A 20,795-nucleotide genomic window follows, 5' to 3' on the forward strand; every position below is an offset into this window, starting at 1 on the left:
AATTTTTCATCTCTTTGACTAATGAATTAGAAAAAAAACCCCTTTGTCGACTATGACGAACCTAGAAGTCTTTAGAAAATGATAGAATGCTTAAATTCGCTTGTTGTAACCTCGAAAGAATGGTCAATCATAGAACCTAAAAGATTAAATCCAAGATTAGAGTTAGCCAAGCCAGAGCTAGGCAAAAAGCTTGCTACCAAAAATAGAATCCAAACAAAAAATAAAATAAAATAAGATAAAATAAAAGTAGCAAAATGCCTACTTTTAGTGAAATACTTCTATAAAAAAAAATGAGTACGATTAAGTTGAACGTTAGGATTTTTTCCATGATTAGTTAGGATTACCCAATGTTAGTGAGGTACGAATCCCTACGGAAAAAGCCTATCCTTTGCCTTAGTAAAACCCGTACAACTCTATCTTAGAATTTTCTAGCTAGTTTCAATGTTTTGACCGAGGGCCGAGTTTAAGGTGGGATCCTTCCCGCTTCAGAGTAGAGGGAAAACAAGCCTAGGGCATTTTTTAATTCTTTCGAAGCAAGTCTAGTGAGTCGAAATAGCAAGACTTAGATGTTTTATCTAAACATGATTTCAATAAATGAACCTTATTTAAAATCAACCTCAAATTGACTACTTGCTTCTCTTGAATATTTAATTGATAATAAAAAATTACTTTGTTGAATTGTTAAGGCATGAGTAACATCCTTTGCATATTTGTTTGAAAACGTCATCAAAAATTTTGCATGATTGTTTGAGTTTAATTTTTGCAAAATAATGTGTGAATCCCTTGCATGATGAATGACCAAATGATGTTGCTCGGAATGAACAAGTCTTAAGTTGGGGGTATTTTGTTAGGGCTATTTTCGACCTAACATTATTAGACTAATTTTCCCAACCTTTATTTTGTTCTTGAAAGTAGCACAAGCACCACCCACCTCTTCAAACCAAGGTACTAATCTTGAAGATATTATCAAAGCTTTGGCAACTAACACTCTTTCTTTTCAACAAGAGATGAAACAACAAATGACTCAACTTACTACCGCCATAAGCAAGATGGATCGAAAAGGCAAACTTCTGGCTCAACCGGACCATGCTAATGTAAGTGTCATTTCACTAAGGAGTGGCAAGATTCTTGACACTCCCACCACCAAAGAGAAAAAGGTAACTTCCAAACCCTTACCTCTTAATAGTAAGAATGAGTCCAAGGAAGAAAAGGTTGAAACGAACCCCTCACCATCTAATTCTAAAAAATGATAAATCTCCTCTTAATGATTTTACTCCTTACATATTTAAACCTCCTTTCCCCTTTACGTTGGCTCCAAAAAAGAAGGAAACACCCAATGAGGAAGAACACTTGGAGATGTTTAGAAAGGTGCAAATCAACTTGCCCCTTCTCGATGCAATCCAACAAGTCCCGAGGTATGCAAAGTTTCTAAAGGAGTTGTGTACCAACAAGAGGAAAACAAAAGAAAGACCAATGGTAAGTCAAAATGTTTCAGCTTTTCTAAGGACTAATATTCCGGAAAAATGCACTGACCCCGGTATGTTTTCTCTACCTTGTGTAATAGGAAATAGGCTAATTTCTCATGCAATGCTTGACTTAGGAGCATCCATAAATGTCATGCAATACAACGTCTTTAAAGATCTAGAACTCAATAATTTGCAAAAAAACTAGTGTGTGCATACAACTAGCAGATAGATCTTTTATTTCAACATTAGGAATAGTTGAAGATGTCTTTGTGAAAATTGACAAACTAATTTTTCCGGCGGATTTTTACATATTAGAAATGAATGAAGAATGCCTAAAACCATCTCACTCTATTTTATTAGGAATACTTTTTCTTAAAACTGCAAAAGTCATTATAAATGTTGATAAAGGTTCCTTGAGAGTAGAGTTTGATGGAGACATTGTCACATTCAATATTTTTGAATCCATGAGATATCCGGATGAATGCTTGTCTTTATGTTCATTAGAATTGCATGATGAAATTGATGAATTATCTATACATGATGAAATTTTTTGAACAAGAAATGGTTGAAAATAAAGAATTGTTACAACCCAATGTTGACTATGCTTTAGAAAAAAATAATTGTGATAATCATTTCTTTTCTCCATAGAAACTATGGATTAAGCTCGAAACTGTCCCACCACACTTGAAATACATATTCTTAGGAAAAAAGAATACGTTTCTTGTAATCATCTCAAGGGAACTAAACCAAAAACAAGAAGAAAGACTTATCGAAATGTTGAAGAACAAAAGGCAAGCCATTGGTTGGACCCTTGACGACATTAAGGGCATTTCTCCCACTTTTTGCATCCACCATATTATCTTGGAGGAGGAAGCAAAAGAAAAAATCCAACCACAAAGAAGGCTTAACCCAACATTGAAGGAAGTTGTCATGAAAGAGGTACTAAAGCTAAAAGATGTGGAAATTATCTACCCCGTCCCGGATAGTACATGGGTAAGTCCAATTCATGTGGTCTCAAAGAAGACCGAGATGATCGCTGTGAAGAACGACAAAGGTGAGATGGTTTCGATGCGAATGCAAAATGGTTGGAGAATGTGCATAGATTACCGAAAACTCAATCAGGTAACAAAAATGGAGCATTTTCCGTTACCTTTTCTTGATCAAATGATAGAACGTTTAGCGGGTAAATCATATTTTTATTTCTTAGATGGGTTTTCCGTTTTTTACCAAACTCCTATAGCATGTGAAGACCAAAAGAAAACAACTTTTACTTGTGATTATGGAACTTATGCATTTAGGTGTATGCCATTTGGTCTTTGTAATGCACCGGGAACATTCCAACGTTGCATGATGAGCATATTTTCCGACTTTATTGAAGAATCCATTGAAGTTTTGATGGATGATTTCACAGTTTATGGTGATAGTTTTGATGCATGTTTAGCCAGTCTAGAATTAATTCTAAATAGATGCATAGGAATTAACCTTATCTTGAATTATGAAAAGTGTCATTTCATGTTGTCTCATGGTATAGTTTTAGGACACTTAGTGTCTTCAAAAGGAATAGACGTAGATAAAGCAAAAATTGACGTTATACAAAAATTGCCATATCCAACATGTATAAAATATGTTGGATCCTTCCTTGGTAGTGCCGGTTTTTATAGACAGTTTATAAAAGATTTTTCTAAAATTATTTTGCCTGTAACTAATCTCTTGCAAAAAGATGTACGATTTCTGATTGATGACAATTTTAAAAAGGGATTTGATGATCTCAAAAAATGGTTAGTCTCTACCCCTATCCTTCAATCTCCTAATTGGAATCTTCCTTTCAAAATAATGTATGATTCAAGCAACTTAGCATTAGGAGCTGTTTTAGGACAAAGGATAGATAAAAAATTGCATGTTATATACTATGCATCTAGGACCCTTAACTAAGCACAATCTAACTACACCACAACTGAAAAAGAATTTCTTGCTATCGTTTTTGCTTTAGATAAGTTTAGAAGCTACATTATTGTCTCTCCAACAATTCTTTACATTGATCATGCAGCGGTTAGGTATCTTGTATCAAAAAAAGAATCAAAACCAAGGCTTGTTCGATGGGTTTTACTTTTGCTAGAATTCAACCTCACCATCAAGGATAGAAAAGGAGCCAACAATCCTGTAGCCGACCATCTTAGTCGAATTGTACAAAAGCAAGAAAGTATGCCAATTCGAGAAGACTTCCCTGATGAACATCTCTTTTAAACAAATCCTCAAGTACCATGGTACGTCGATATTGTAAACTTCTTAGTCATGGGTAACTTTCCTCCAGATTTTTCTTTTTCACAAAAAGCCAAATTACGTAGTGATGCTAAAAACTATTTTTGGGAACCACCATGTCTTTGGAAATATTGTTCTGACGAAATCTTTAGGAAATGTATTCCCGAGCATGAATATGAATCAATTTTATCATTTTGTCATGATCATACATGCGGAGGTCACTTTAGTCCTAAAAGAACGACTAGGAAAATTTTAGATAATGGATTCTTTTGGAAAACATTATTTGCAGATTCTTTTTCATTTTGTAAATCATGTGCAAACTGTCAAAGAACTGGATCCCTATCGAGGAGAAATGAAATGCCCCTTCACCCCGTTATTACTTGTGAAGTTTTTGATATTTGGGGCATGGATTTTACGGGTCCCTTTTCTTCTTCTTCTGAATATCTTTACATTTTATTAGTCATTAACTATGTATCGAAGTGGGTTGAAGCAATCCCCACTAGGATTAATGATTCTTCCGTTGTCTCAAAATTTCTAGTTGCTAACATATTTTCTAGATTTGGCATCCCAAGGGCAATCATTAACGATCAAGGAACACACTTATGCAATGGGATTGTTGAAGCCTTGATGAGAAAATATGGTGTTCAACACCGTATTTCCACACCATACCATCCTCAATGTTGAAGCCTTGAAGGTGATAGAGAGGTAACACTCGGGTTCTTGGGTTTTACGGAAGGTGTAGTTTGGAGCCAACTCTCCTCTACGTGGGTAAGTCTATAGATGTTACCTTGGAGTATTTTAAATGTGGATTTTGGTGGTGCCATCATTTAAATCCTTATGTTTGTGTTTAGGTGGATTCGTTTGGACACCGACTTGGACAAGAATGTTAGCTACATCTCAGCTAAGGGATTTTTTTACTACTAGACCCCAGACCGGGGATGAAAATGTGGTAACCCATGTGAAGATTGTAAGATTATACATCTCTAGTATGCACTCTTGGTGACATGATTGTTAGTTGTAGCCTATATATGTGTGTGTGTGTGTGTGTGTGTGTGTGTGTTAATTGAAATAGTAATGTTGATGGATTATGAAAATCTTATTGTTATGTATAGTTGAGGTATGTTGTTGGGCTACTTATTATTGAGTGATGTTGTTGATGGACCAAAAGTTCGGGAACCTCATGTGTAGATTGTGTATTCGCTGTTGGACTGTGCTATAGATTGAATACGACAGTTATCCATAATATGGACGTTATGCATAATATAGACTACATGTAGTTGTGTTAGGGGTTGGACTGAGACGAAGTTATCGTCAGGTGAATTTACAAAGTGATGATTTAACTAGTTGACTGGATATAGGTAATATCACAATGTTGTGTAAATTGGATATACATATAGCGACCGAGGAGACTGCTGATTAAACCTAAATTGTTTGATTGACTAAGGTTATAAACTGAGCCGTTAGCTAGAACGATATTATGATGTGACTGTTGTAGACAGTTTAGTATGGACTGAGGAGTAACAATTACCTTTATTTATGAAGTAGTATACCTTGCAGGTCGGTGTCCTTCGGTATTCCTCAACTCATATGTGCATCCTTTAGGATCACTAGATTTATATGTGTATCACTCGGGATTACTAGATTGATATGTGTATCCGATGGGATCACTAGACGAATTGATGTGTGCGTTCTATGGAATCACTAGACTGTTTATGTAGGGTACTCTTTAATAGGAAGCTAACTATTATTACCCTAACGGGCCCAATAGTGAGCCCCTTACTGGGTATATTTTTATACTCACCCTTTTTCCCTTTAACTTTTTTTTTAGGGAAGGGTAACGTGAGGGGCAGATCGACGAGAGGCAACAAGGATGCGTGAAGGTCATATGTACGTGTCTAGTTTCTTTTATGCTTCTGTTGATGCATTTGTTAATTTCTATTTCTTTTTAATTATTAAATGGAGTCATGTTTAGAACATTTGTTTTGCTATTTTGTTTTGATGACTTCGTGAACTACGTTTTGGAACTTTTGCGAAGTGATCTAAAATAGGGCCTGAAACTATTTTTGTGATATTTTGAATGTTTTAATGAATCGTATAGGTCTTTTATGAGTTTGTTTCTTTTACTATCGAGTCTTAGCAGTAAGTTGTGACCTTAGCTTAGTCCGGAAAGTTGGGCCGTTACAGAATATTAAACGATCATTTATATGTATCCCACTAATGTAAAAGATCGTGCATATATCTTTAAGCGATCGTTTAGTAAAGTCTAAATGATCTTTCTAATGGACATAAAAAATATTAAGCGATCATTTAGTAAAGTCTAAACGATCCTCTTAATAAACATAAAAAATATTAAGCGATCATTTATATAAACCACACTAATATCTAAAAGAATATTAAGGGATCATTTAGTAAAGTCTAAACGATCTTCTTAATAAACATATAAAATATTAACCGATCATTTATATAAACCACACTAATATTTAAAAGAATATTAAGCGATTTCTTAACGTACAAGTGAAGAGAATATTAAGCGATCGTTTATATGTATCACACTAATGTAAAAGATCGCGCATATATCTTTAAGTGATAGGTTAATAAAGTCTAAACGATCTTCTTAATCCTTTAGTAAAGTCTAAATGATCTTTTTAATAAACATAAAAAATATTAAGCGATTGTTTATATAAACCACACTAATATCTAAAAGAATATTAAGTGACTCCTCTTAACGTACAGATAAAGAATATTAAGCGATCGTTTATATGTATCACACTAATGTAAAAAATCATGCATATATCTTTAAGTGATCCTTTAGTAAAGTCTAAACGATCTTCTTAATAAACATAAAAAATATTAAGCGATCGTTTATATATCGAATTTCTAAACGACAACAACTCTCCATCAAATTTAATATCAAACGTATATACATAATAATGAAAGAAAGATAGTACATATTTTCATTAATTGTTCAAACCTTGCCTTGCTTACAAGTCCTACTATTATGTCCTTTACGATTACAATTGGAACATCTAGTTGAACTACTAAATTCCCCAACAGATGAAATTCTTTGTTTTCTTTGTCTTCCAGCCTGCCATTTAAAAACTGGAGGTAATATTTTCATGAAAAAATTTATAACTCTCCAATCAAAATGAGATCCAATAGGTTGAATACAACCATTGTATGTTGTTGATAGTGTTTCTCTATAGTAAAACTCAGATACATAAGAATAGGTATCTAAATTAAGCATCCGTAGAACAGCAAGAGCATGTGCACGGGGAATTTCTTGAACATCCTATACTTGGCAACTACAACATCCCACATTTAACTTCACAATAAACTGTTGATTTCCATCCATTACTTGGTATTCAGTTGTACTTATTGGATCAACCTAATGCATAACACAAATAAAGACAATTAATAACATATGAAGAAATAGATTCCAATCTCTATATACATCAGATATATATTGATATTAATCTATCAATGCCTATCTGAGACAGGAACAGATAAATTGCTATCTTTATCTATGGGATAGACAAAGATAGCAATCTATCTCTAATTGTTCTACATAAAAATAAATAAATAAATAAATAATCTTACCAATAATCTTCTCGACTTTTCATGTTCTAAACGTAAAATGTTCTCAGCCCAACATGTCAAATGACTCTTCATTGTAGAAGCAGCTTTACTTCGTTCATAAAACCACTTTTGCAATACATCCCTAATTGAACAAAGCATCGTTGCCACAGGTAGTTCTCTAAGATCTTTAAACACTAAATTTACACTTTCTGCACAATTTGATGTCATCATTCTAAACCTTCGTCTACGTGAATATGCCTAAGACCACTTCTCAAAATCAACACTACTAAGATAATCTCTAATATTTGAACAAAGAGACTCCATGCATCTCATGTGGTGCTCAAATTCTTCAACAGTGTAGGCATAAGCACAACTAAAGAAATACTTATCAAGTAGTGGATCCTTAAAATGAAGTTTCAAGTTACTTAAAAGATGTTTTGTGCACACACAATACTCAACATCAGGAAACACTCTTAAAACTCCTTGCCTATCACAAACAATGACTAAATTAGCTCGCTCTGAAAAACTACTTCGTATCTTCTCAAAAAACCATATCCATGATGCATCATTTTCAAAATCTGCAATGGCAAAAGCAAGAAGGAAGATTTGATTGTTACCATCTTATGATGAAGTTGTTAATAGGATACCACCAAACTTACACTTAAAAAATATTTCATCAACAGAAATAATAGGTCTACAATATTTCCACCCCTCAATTGATGCACCAAAAGCCATAAAACAAAACTTGAAATGACCATTATCATCCATTTCTAAAGCAGTGCATGTACCTATAATAATTAAAAACACATTTCTATCAGCACAAACAAAAAAGAATAGAAAGAATATCCACATCTATCTAGATAGACTGTGATATTAGTCTATCCACATCTATCTGCAAATCAATAAAAATTTGATATAAAAATCTGATCATACCTGGGTTAGATTCAACCAATTTATCAAAGAATTTTAGAATCAATGCATAGGATTCAACTGTGTCACCGTGTAATATCTTTAACATATGTTCTTTTGCCCTCCAAGCTTTCTGGTAACTTATATTAACTCCAAGATTTATACGAGCCTTATGCACAATCTCTTTAGAAATGGAACAATTAATAGACATGAATCTAAAATCATCTATCAAACAATTGCCAATTACTGTTAAAGAAGCTTGCATGTGGGAACTTTGGGCAGTACTCAATGAACAATCATGGTTAGAAGTGTATTTTTATAGCATCCACAAATCACTCTTCTTATAACAAGATGCCCTTACATACCATTAGCAGCCTTCTTGCAAACATCTAAATTCAAGAGACCTCAAATTTGATACTGTAGTCCTAAATTGAAAGTTGTTCTTCACTCTTATTATGCGAAAACACTTTGAAAGCACTTCTTTACTTTCAAATAAACTTTTTTCCTTCAAATTAGAATTATAAGAGACGTCTCTTATAACTTCATCATTTGAAACAGAAGACGAAAAACCTATATTCAGTGACATATTAGCATTTCCTTATATACTACTAGATGAAGAAGATGTTCCCAAACAATCAACACTTCCATGCGCAACTAATGGATGTCTACTAGTTGCATCTTTACCCAAAGCTAAATACCAAGCAACATCGTTGTCCTTCTTTATCGGTACCACAGTTTGAACATTACTTTTACCAAAATCAAATAAAACAGATAATTCTACTTATTCATCCAATTTAAGTTGTTCACATATCAAAAACACTAAAGAATGAAAGCTGACTTGTATATTTACAAAAAATCCAGACACTAAGTAATTTTCATAAACATTGCAACCATTCCATTGACCTTCATTAAAAAACAACAATAGGAATAGACATGCTAATCTGGAAAAAAAATATAATTAAGTATTTAGATGTAACAAGAGAATACTAAACGATCGTGCAAAGAAGTTAATAAATACTAAACAATCGTTTAACACCAATACACGATCGTATACAATAAATTGAACAGTCGTTTGAAGACACTGATCGTTTAAACCATCGTGCAAAGAAGTTAATAAATACTAAACGATCATTTAACACCAACAGATGATCGTTTAAAGACGTTGATCATTTAAACCGTCGTGCAAATGAGTTAATAAATAGTAAACGATCGTTTAACACAAATACACGATCGTATGTAATAAATTAAACGATCGTTTATGTTTAAACCATCATATCCAATTTGATACACGATCATTTAAAGATATTGTTCGTTTAAACCATCTTATTGAAATTGATACACAATCGTTTTTAAACGCTCATCGTTTAAACAATTGTATTGAATTTGATACAAAATCGTTTAAAGATGTGGATCATACAAATATTGAAAATTTTCATGTTCATAAAGATGAACGATCGTGTTCATATAACAAAATGATCGTCTGTATATGGTTAAACGATCATGTTGATAGAGGTAAACGATCAAGTATTTCAATGAAAATTATCTTGAAAAACATCAAACTATCGATCTTCATAATGATTTACACTTCTTACAATGCTTCTTAAAAGTTCAGAACGAAATAAAAAACCTTAAATTCTTACAAACAACAAAAAACTCAAACGACATTATACTGAAATATAAATTCTTAAATCAACGTAAACAGTAATCAAAACCTTCAATGATCTTCATAACCAAATATAGGATGTCTTACAGTAATACCAACATATACTAAACGTTCTATCTTCACGGTGAAATATATAATTTTGAACGAATTTTTATAATCAACTAAATAGTTAAAAAAAAAAACGATATTTAGAATACTCATCGAAACTAGAAAAACTGAGATGCTATCAACACATCAGTGTACACGATCTTGATTGTCCAAGATGACAAAAAGAGAAACGATGTTATCGAAGATAATGGATATCAGAGCGAATGTTGTAGAAAATTACAAAAAATAACTCGGAATAGCTCAAATGATCCATATGAAAGATATATAAAAGACGGATGAATAACTCGGTAACGACGAACGTGAAAAAATCGACAAGAAGAAGAAAATCAGATTTGAAAGATCGTTATAAAATATTAAGGGCAAATAAGGAATTCTAAAAAAATAATTTGCCTTAATGAGATTATTACACGGGCCGTAAATAGTTTACAATTTTGTTACATTTGTGTAAGTTTCCCTAATAATTATCTACACAAAACTAAATAATTAATATCATATTCCACAAAAAATTCAAATTATTAATTAAATATATATATCTCCATATATATATAGTCAATTAAATCCAATTTCACCATAATCAATTTTTCCCTCCAATAACTTAAATTAACTTAAATCCTCAATTCTTTTAATCAATTAAATATTTTCCAATAAATCGCTCATAAAATTCCAACATGAATTATCTTAACCCAACAATTAAATTCTAACTCCAATCTTTAATATAACACTTAAATAATTTAACATAATTAATAAAAACTCCATAAAAGATTCGGAATGTTACACTCCTTTTTTCCAATAATTATATTTCAATATATAATTATTAAATTTTTTTCAATAAATCCAATTCATTCTCTTTTCTTATTTATCCAATAAAAACTACACTTTCCAGAATCAATATTTATGTTTCTTCAGAATAATTAATTATCTTCCACAATAATGAATTATTATTTATCTTTCTCCAAAATAATTAATATTGATTAATTATCTTCCACGATAATTAATTATCATTTATCTTTTTCCAAAATAATTAATTATCTTCCACGATAATTAATTATTATTTATCTTTCTCCAAAATAATTATTTATCTTCCACAATAATTGATTATTATTTATATTTCTTCAAAATAATTAATTATCTTCTACGATAATTAATTATCATTTATCTTTTATTTAAATAATTATATTTCAACAAATATAATTATATTTTTCTTTCCCATAATAATTATATATATATATATATATTTCCACACATATATATATAATTATCAAATCTCCAACAAATTTTCCACTATACAATTTAATTAAATAACATCCATAATTATTTAATTTAATTCAACTTGAACAACACTAAAATTCCACAACTTTACTTAATCCTCTTCACCTACCATTTAATCAAATCTTAAAACTTGATTGACAAAGGGCTCGTTTGGATTGCCTATGAAAAAAAATGTTTTTTAAAGAATAGATTTTTTAAAAAACATTTTTTATAAAATGAGTTTAACATCTAAATACTTACATATTTTATTTCACCACTTTATAAATGTTGATATGAAAAATTGTGTTTGGTTTGTCTTATATTAATAATGTTTATACTTAGGCCAAATTACCATAAAAGACTATTAAACATTAAGAATTAATTTCATAAAAAAATACAAACATTTTGAATCGTTTTTCATAAATATATTTTAAAATTAATCACACGTTATCTTTAAATTATTAATTTTTTAGTTACTTGAAACTAAACATTAATTTCATTTTTTTATTTAGGTTTTTTTTATTTATTTAGGTTTTTTTTTTTTATCTTGACAATTCAATTTTCAAAGCACAAATATCTTAAAATGTAAATATATAACCATAAAGAAAAATAATTGATTTCTAACAATAAATTATACATAAGATAAATAATTTTACATATACAATATAATATCAATTAGACAAGAAGATATGCAATTCGATCATGTTCTTCATTCATACTCATTTCATGAATTGATCGATCATGTTCTTCTTGACGTTTTCATGATTTCTTAGGTGTTAAAGTGAGAAACATTTGCAAATCCCTATATTTAAATGTATTCGAACACACATTAAAAAATATTAAAAGTATTAAAAAAACAAAAAGAACGACAAAGTGAAAAATAAATAGTAAAAATGAATAAAAAAAATAGAGGAAGAATAATAGATATTTGGGAGGGATTCCTCATTTAACACCATATAAACATTTATTTTAAAACTTGGTCGAATGTGTTTTCTCTAAAATGATTTATTTTATAATCTATTTTTCTAAAAATTATTTTAATTCAATTTCAAACACCTAAATTTATCTTATAATGAATTATTTTAAAAATTAAACACTTTAAAAATCAATCCAAATACACCCAAAGTCTTACACACCCACGTCACACTAAAAATCTAAAAGCAATGCATTAAAATACAAGTACAAAAAGTGACTCATTAAGTATTAAATATTTGATTTGAACTTCAAGAATAATTTTTAAAATAGCAAAACTTCTGAAAGTGAAAGTTCATAAAGTATTATTGATAGAAATGTGATGGACACTGATAAATATTTACTAGTGTATATCTGCATCCATCAATAATATTTTAATATATTTGTAAGTATTTTGATTTATTTTGTTATATTGTAAAACAACACTAAATATTAAATAGAACAAAAATTGCGATAATAAGAAAAATTGTGATGATTATATAATACAATTAATCACCAATCACATGTAGTTCAATTGACGTAGTATTTATATGAATAACCCTATTTTAAAAAATTGGTTAAATTAAATAACATGCTTGCTTCCTAAAGTTTCATGTGTCGAGGGTTTAAAGTTTAGAATCTTATTCATAAGAGTCATTAAAGAAATAAAATTTTACTACTACAAAAACAGATTTTCTTGACAGTTCAGTTAAATTGTCAATAATCATTATTCTTGATGGTTTTAAAATTGTCATTGATGCCAGTATCAAGATTGTTAAAGTTTTTGACGGTTGGTAAAACTGTCAACAACAGTAAACATTGACAGTTTTAAACCGTCAAATATATAAATTTTTATGACACTTTAAAACCGTCAATAGTACAAATGTTCATGACAATTTAGAACCGTCAAGAATATGAGTATCCATGACAAAAATCGTCAACAATATGAATATTTATGACATTTGAAAACCATCAAAAGTATGAGTTTTCATGACATTTAAAAACTGTCAAGAATGCACTTGTTTATGACATTTTAAAACCGTCAATCATTTTTCAATTTTTTTTTAAATTGTAATTCAATTATATATTTATTTCTGTATTATGCTCCCATTTGCCCTGTATAGTGGTGCAACAGTTGTTCCATAAATACATATAAACGACAATATTTATTAAATATAGTTTCAAAACTCGAACATATATAAATAAAACCTTTCACCATATCATTTCCAAAACTTTACGAACATGAATTTTGCAAATCATTTACAAGCCCAAAATAAATAATTACATCAAATTCCCAAGAATTCAACTCAACATCTTCTAATAAACTAACTTAGCTCACCAATAAACAATATGTACAATTCAATGAATTAGCTCACCTATATTATCCATCAACTCCATATGAACAATTCAAAAAGTTCACCTATATTATCTATATACATAAAGTTTCAGAATGACAACCACAAAAAAATAAAAATAAAAAAAAAATTCCTACTTCAGAATCACAAATAAGTCGCAATCATATGTACGAACCCAGAAAGTCAGCTAACCCAACCTGCATCTCGTCTAACTTGGCCTGTGAGTATGATCTTTGTGTATCAAACCTATAAACATGCAAAATAAATGAATTAGCTCACAATCCAAACAAACCAATCAACAATCGTGGCATAATGTTGATTGATGTAATCTATAAATGAAAAAATTAAAGGTATACAAAAGAACAATCAAAAACTAATAAACAAAAGCTCAGTATCCTATGCGTATGGAGACGACCTGAATTTCTATGGTTAATGACATGTTTAATGGTCAATAAATTATCCCCAACCGTTGGTGTTGCCTCAAGTCCATTCTTAAATACAGTTAACTAGTAATGCAAAATAATTCAAATCCCAAGAGAAAATGAACAGAATTCTACGTAAAAACAAGTAATACATTAAACTTCAATTTTTTTACATTAAAAGGTAAATGCTCTTGAATTGCAAAAGGATAAATCCTTGTATTACTGGAGGATAATGATAGAACTTCAACAAGGTCACTTAACATAATTGTAAACTTATCTCAGAGATTAGTGTTGCTTAAATATGAGTGTTAATATGTATCGAAGTGCCATGGTGTGTTAACACATGTAAAAGACATATTACTCAAATCAAAGTGTTTATAATTCGTACATAATATTTAAACACTAGAAGAAATATGCCCTTTAATGTCGGTTGGAAAAAATGAAAATGGAGCTTTAATGTCGCTTTTTGAAATGCGGATGTTTAATGTCGGTTTAAAACGGACATTAAAGGTATAGTTAATTTTATTTTTATTTTTAAAAAACTTAAGTACCTTCTCTCTTAATTTACTCTTTTATTTCTCACGATCCCTTGCCACACGATTTCTTCCCTCTCCTTATCAATTTCTTCCATCTCTTCTCAATCTCATTTTCAACCTCTTTTCCGACGAATAGCCACCGCGCACACAATCGTCGTCCCTCCTGTCCAGCCATCGCCACGTCTGTTACTGTTGTGCTCGTTCGTTGTCTGTTCATAGTCCTCATTCCTCATGTTTATGCGTTTGTGCCCAACCCTCGCTACCACCGTTCCTAACCCTTTCGTCAACCACTAGCCGCTAAATAGCTTTTCCCATTCTTTCACGACTTCATCGATGTTCTTTCTTCTCGTTCTTGCTGTGAAATCTCATTTTCAATATTTCAATCCTTTTTTTCTTCCGTACGAAATTGGAAAACATAGTTTCATCCGAGGTTAGGGATTTTCTTTTATGTTAAAGCACTTAAGTGTGGTTTTATCCTTTTAGCTTTAATATAAACATATGTTCCCTTAACTCTGGAAATTGAAATTTTGATATTTAGTTGTTCTTCAAATGAATCATGAAGCGAATCTTTTAGGTGAAGCAAGTCAAACTCAAAGATGGCAAGGCTCTTGATGTTGATATTGTCGTTGTAGGTGTCAAAGGAAGACCCTTGATATCTTTTTTTAAAGGGTAGGTCCTTGATATTTTTGTTGCTTTTAGATATATCAAAAAAGGAACAAGCTTCTAACTAGTTTCTCTCAATACTTATTTTGGCTACAATTATGGAATATGTCTCTTCTTGCTTTTGTTTATGGAACTTAACGCAACTGCTGAGCTTTCCATTTCCTGTACAGATACTATGGGACGTCAGCTAACATTTGGCAGTATGAGCTTAATTATATTCTTCAGGTTAGATCTATGTTTTGTTATTAAACTAAGCCCACAATCATGAATTAGAAGAAGCAAAGACAATTCTTAATATTAGATTGCACTATTCGTGGCAGAAATTTGTTGTACAATGATATTGTTCAAAATTTCAAATTGAGTGTAGATCTATTAGTTTCAATTATATGTTGGGTTAAGGGTCACTATCAACTAGTTTTTTCAGTTATGTGTTGGATCGATTCCTTGTTTTTTTATGTGATTTGGAGGATTAAGATTTCCAAGTAAAATAAAGTTCTTTATCTGGCAAGTCAATCTTGGTTGTGTCGTGTGAACATTTTGAATGAGCTTTTAAGAAGACTACAGTAATGGGTTCTTTATGTTGTATTCTTTAGTTCATGGTGAGGTTTCGTGTTTCTCTTTGGAATTCATACCTGAAGTTAATTTGTAATCATTCTATAGGCAACATCTTACCTAGTTGGACATTCTTTCTCTATGGGTCTTGTGTGACCCCCCTTTGTTTCCCTTTGGCATGCTTTTGCGTTCTTTCATTTTTTTCTCAACAAAAGTTGTTTTTATATAAAAACAGCTCCTATATTTAATGGAAAATTCTATTTTGTCTGTATTACTTGTCTCCGTTACAGGATAAAGGTGTTCTTCTTACGACTTATGATATTGTGAGGAATAATTCAAAGTCTTTGCAAGGAAACTGCTTCTCTGAAGACGATAAAACTGAGGATGGAACAACATGGGATTACATGATCCTTGATGAGGTCATTATTAGTTACTTGTAGTTTACTTATCATGAAGTTGTTCGTTTTTTTAATATTTAGCAGATAAGCTTATTTTATTTGTACTAATTGTTCTTTACCATAAAGAAACTATACTGTTTTCTTTTCTAGTGAAAAAAAATATAATGATCTAATAAAAAACTTTTTTTATGTAGATCAATTTAAGGAAATGGTAGATGAGTTGTAGTCTTTAAACAACTTGTCCCTACTTGACCATAGGCCAATAAGGTTTTTGATGTCTTCTTAAATGTTTACTACGCTTCTTTCAGCATTTTTGAAAATTTTGTTGTTCTTTCTTCGCACAACGACCATAGTAGTACAATACTAGCAAAAAGAGAAAAAAATATTCCTTCTGTTTCTAGCTACTTATTGTCAAACTCAGATTGCGGATGCTATCGATGTTTGAGCTAAGTCTCGTGTGGTACATAAGTTTGTTCCATAAACTTCTAGCAAATTAGCAACTAAGGAACAAGTGATTTATATCTTCATTTGCTGACTTGCATAGGAATCAAATGTTTGGGTTGAGGCAACTCAAGGGCAATCTTTTTTGCAGATCATCGAGTGTGTTAATGCACTCATGTATTATAGATCACTAAGTGAAGAACTTACATTTTTTGGTAATCTCGATTTACACAGCAACTCGAATTGTTGGATGTCGCTTGGTTGTAATGTGCTTTGAGTATCACCAAGAACAGAATTCTTTGCATTTGCTATCAAACCTTTGCTTCCATTCAACACCTATTTCATTTTGTTCTCTTCTTTTGTTGGTGAAAGGATCGACATGTCTCTTTTTATCATGTTGCAGGTGTTTTGTTCTCTATCATTGAGAGGCCTCCTTGGAATGATGTTTCAATCTCCAATTTTCCTGTCCCAAGGATCTTTAACCATTGCATTTTGTGGCTTTGAGGTTGCTTATAAACGAAGGAAGTTTTTTTTATAGAGGATCGTTTTTGTTCCAGATGTCATGCCAAAAAGGTAAATTTTTCCATTATTGATTTCCCAAATGCTATTTTTTTCAAACCAGTTGCTTCTTTTTATTATAGATGTCCATGGCGCTTTCATGCTATTGAACTTCCCTTTAGTTGGGATATCTCTCTTAAAATTTCCTTCATATTTTGCAGAGATGATCCTTCTCCACAAGGCATTTATTTCGTTTTGGTACCTTTACAACCATTTGCAAAGCAAGGCATAATTTGTATGTTTGATCCTTTTTATACCTAGGCCTCCTTTGTGTTCTGGAGTTATGACTAAAGACCATTGGCCAAGTGTGAGTGATTTGTCTCAGTGTTATTCTTCCATAAGAAATCCATCCAACACTTCTCTAATTTTTTGTAGACTCCCTCTGGTGCTTTAAAAAATGATAGCTTATATGTTAGAAGTCTTATGAGAGATGCTTGAATTAGGGTTAATTTGCTACCCTTTGTAAGTTGTGTGTATTTCCAATTATTCAATTCTTTTTTTTTTCCTTTGTATTTTTTCTTCTATCTTTTCCTAGAATGCCTTAGAATTTGGAATTTCTCCTAAAGAAACACCCAAATAATCAATTGGGAGTGACTGAATTGGGATGCTCTAGAGTCCTTCTATGTCTCTTAGGCGATCAGTTGAGACATTTATAGGAGAGATCGTTGACTTAGTGCGGTCAATGGAAAGTCCTGAAGCTACTTCAAACAAGAAAATAGCATTTTGTAAATTTCGCATGGTCTTTCCTCTTACGCCCATCAAACCAAAATTCTCATTTTCCCTCTCTTTCCATTAGCTTCCAAGTCTTCATCCACTCATGGAGAACCTGAAGAAGTCAGTGATCAAAATCGCTTACAGGATATTGGGGAAAAAGTATCGATTACAACGAGAGCTTTTAACCCTTTTGGAATTCATTTGATTGGGGAATTTGAGTTATAACTAAAGTAGATCGCTTGTATGGATGCAGGAATCGTGTAGAGAAGTTCAAGCTGTAATCAATTATTGGAAACCTCAGGTGCTTCCTCTTTTTTGAATCTCGATTGTCTTAGATGGGTTGTTTTGCTAGCTATCTGCCTCCTTTCATGTTTTTACACGTTGCGTTTGCGTATGCTTATATGAATGCAAGTCATCTTCAATCCTTGTTATGTATTTTGTTCCATAAATCCATCTTGTGTTGATGCTTCAAATGGATTGTTGGTTTTTGATTGTGTATTTTGTGTTGATATTTTTGTTATGAAATGCAATGGTAGGAAAGGGGAAGGCTTTTAATAACACTAGAGTAAAGCATAGAGTGAAGCAGTCGATTATGGTGCCCACGATTAGTAACAAGCTAGCAGATATGATGATTATTCATGGAGAAAATATGGCCAAAAGCCAATCTAGGGTTCTCCACACCCAAGGTATACAAATATGATTGCTTTACTTTTCAGCTTATTGTGTTGATGTTGCTTATTACTTTATAGATTGATATTGGTTTTCATAATAATTGTTATGTAAAAAAATGTTGATTATTCATTTGGCGGGCAATATTATGCAATATTATGAGCTAATCAATTACAAGAGTTCATAGGTTGCCACATAAAATGTTTTTTTTTTTTAATTTAGGAAAAGAATTGTATATGATTGCATCTATGGAATATTTCTAATATTAGATTGAAGAGAATTAGGAAAGCTTGATGGATGAGGTAGACTGAAGAGAGTTATGTGGATTGGGGTGTGGATATAAAATCTTAAGAACTTTTCATCCTTCTCTGTAATTTTAGTGCTTCAAACAGCTTTGTTATTCTATATAAATTGTTTATTTGGATATTCTTTGTAGATAATTGAAGTCATATCGGGTTGAAAGCTAAGCGATTGTGCAGAGATGGCCAAGCGACCGTTGAAAATTGAAGACTGAGAAGGCATTTAGGATTTTTAATTATTTAATTCTTGTATTAGAATCTTTTTTCATGTACTATTGTACAATGTATATATAAACATAATATTAAGATTTTATTTTGTGTATTCAAATGTAAAAGACAAATATTATAGTTTCTAACGTAATATGAATTTCATTGATTTGTTGGCGTGTGAAAAACATATTTATCAACATTGACCCAATGTCGGTCTATAGGACAATAATGTAACAATTAAATAAAAATAATTTTTATGAATCCAAAAACTAGGCTTTAATGTCGGTTTTAAACTGACATCAGAGTTCAACCGACATTAAAGGGCTTCAATAACACTATCGAAGATGTCGGTTGAAAACTGACAAACCGACATTATAGGGCTTCAATAACACCATCAAAGATGTCGGTTGAAAACTGACATTAAAGGCCTTTAATGTCGTTTTTAACCCGACATTAAAGAGGCCTTTAATGTCGTTTTTAAACCGACATTAAAGCCCAACCGACATTAAAGGCCTTTAATAACGCTCACAAAGATGTCGGTTGTCAAGTGACATTAAAGAACTTTAATGTCGGTTTTAAACCGACATTAAAGGCCAAAATTCTTGTATAAAAGAACAAAAGTGGTAGTTAAATCACACAATTCATAACATAGAACAAACTGAAAGAGACATAAGAGGTAGAGCAGGGAATAAAGGAAATTGAGTTGATTTTTGGTATCTTCTGTTTACAACTGTATTGCTTTTGCAGTCATCAAGCAGTTCAAAAAAGGGGTTCAAGCTAAAACAAGTAAAAAAACATCTAAATGTAGCAAGAATGAAAATTTTCATGAAAAATTATTTTCAGTAAACTCTATCCTCTGTGCGTGGAATCAAAACATTTCTAGGAAAAGGAAACCAAAACTAAAATGACATGATACGGGGATCGGTATGATGCACCTCAACACCCTGCCCACTAATCAATTAGCCAAACAAGCTCCAACCACAAAAGTTCAGCCACAGAAAAGGAAGAGACCATCAAGAAAGGGACACACACATTACTTGAATCTTAACAATTTCAAAAAATGTAAGAATTTTGCTACTTCCAGCACCTTCATAACAATATATTAACTATACATTTAGAATCAAAATGGAAGGAAGTGAATCGTACTTTTTTTGTGGAACTCGATAGCATGGAGAGAATGATGATACAGATAGAACTTACAGTCATCGCAAGCGACTATGAATAGTATAAAATATCTACACTTATTCAGAGTGACGCAAGAAAATAATATTGGTCAGTCTTTGCTGCTCAAGTGATAGCTAAGCTCTCTGACAAAGACCCAACATATCACAAATAACGTCATACCAAAAATTAACATGAGTAGAATATAATTCACAACTCAAACATGCATGAGCAACAAAAAGTGGCACAATGCTTAGAAATATTTACAAAAGGAAGAAGAAACTGAAGCAACTAATACCCCACCATATTGGTCTGGGAAGATACATCATCTCAGTCACACATGTAAAGTGCATATAAGTAAAAACCGAACTGCAGAAAGCATATTTCACCTTCAAACTACATCCATTGCAAATAATACACAGATGAGTCGATCAAGATTAAGTCAGCAATCAAAACTAAATTGGTTTGGCTTGATATTCAGCCCGTTGTCCAAACCAAACAAAAAAGCATTGAAAATTTCACTTGGTGCTTTTACAATTTGAACTCGAAGATTATTCAAAATAAACCTATAAATAGTTGTGTGAAACAATGTGTTTGGAAAAAAAAATGAATGAGCAAAAATTTGGGGAACTGAAAA

The sequence above is a fragment of the Cucumis melo genome, chromosome 3 (assembly GCF_025177605.1).
Source record: "Cucumis melo cultivar AY chromosome 3, USDA_Cmelo_AY_1.0, whole genome shotgun sequence".
Lineage (NCBI taxonomy): Eukaryota > Viridiplantae > Streptophyta > Magnoliopsida > Cucurbitales > Cucurbitaceae > Cucumis > Cucumis melo.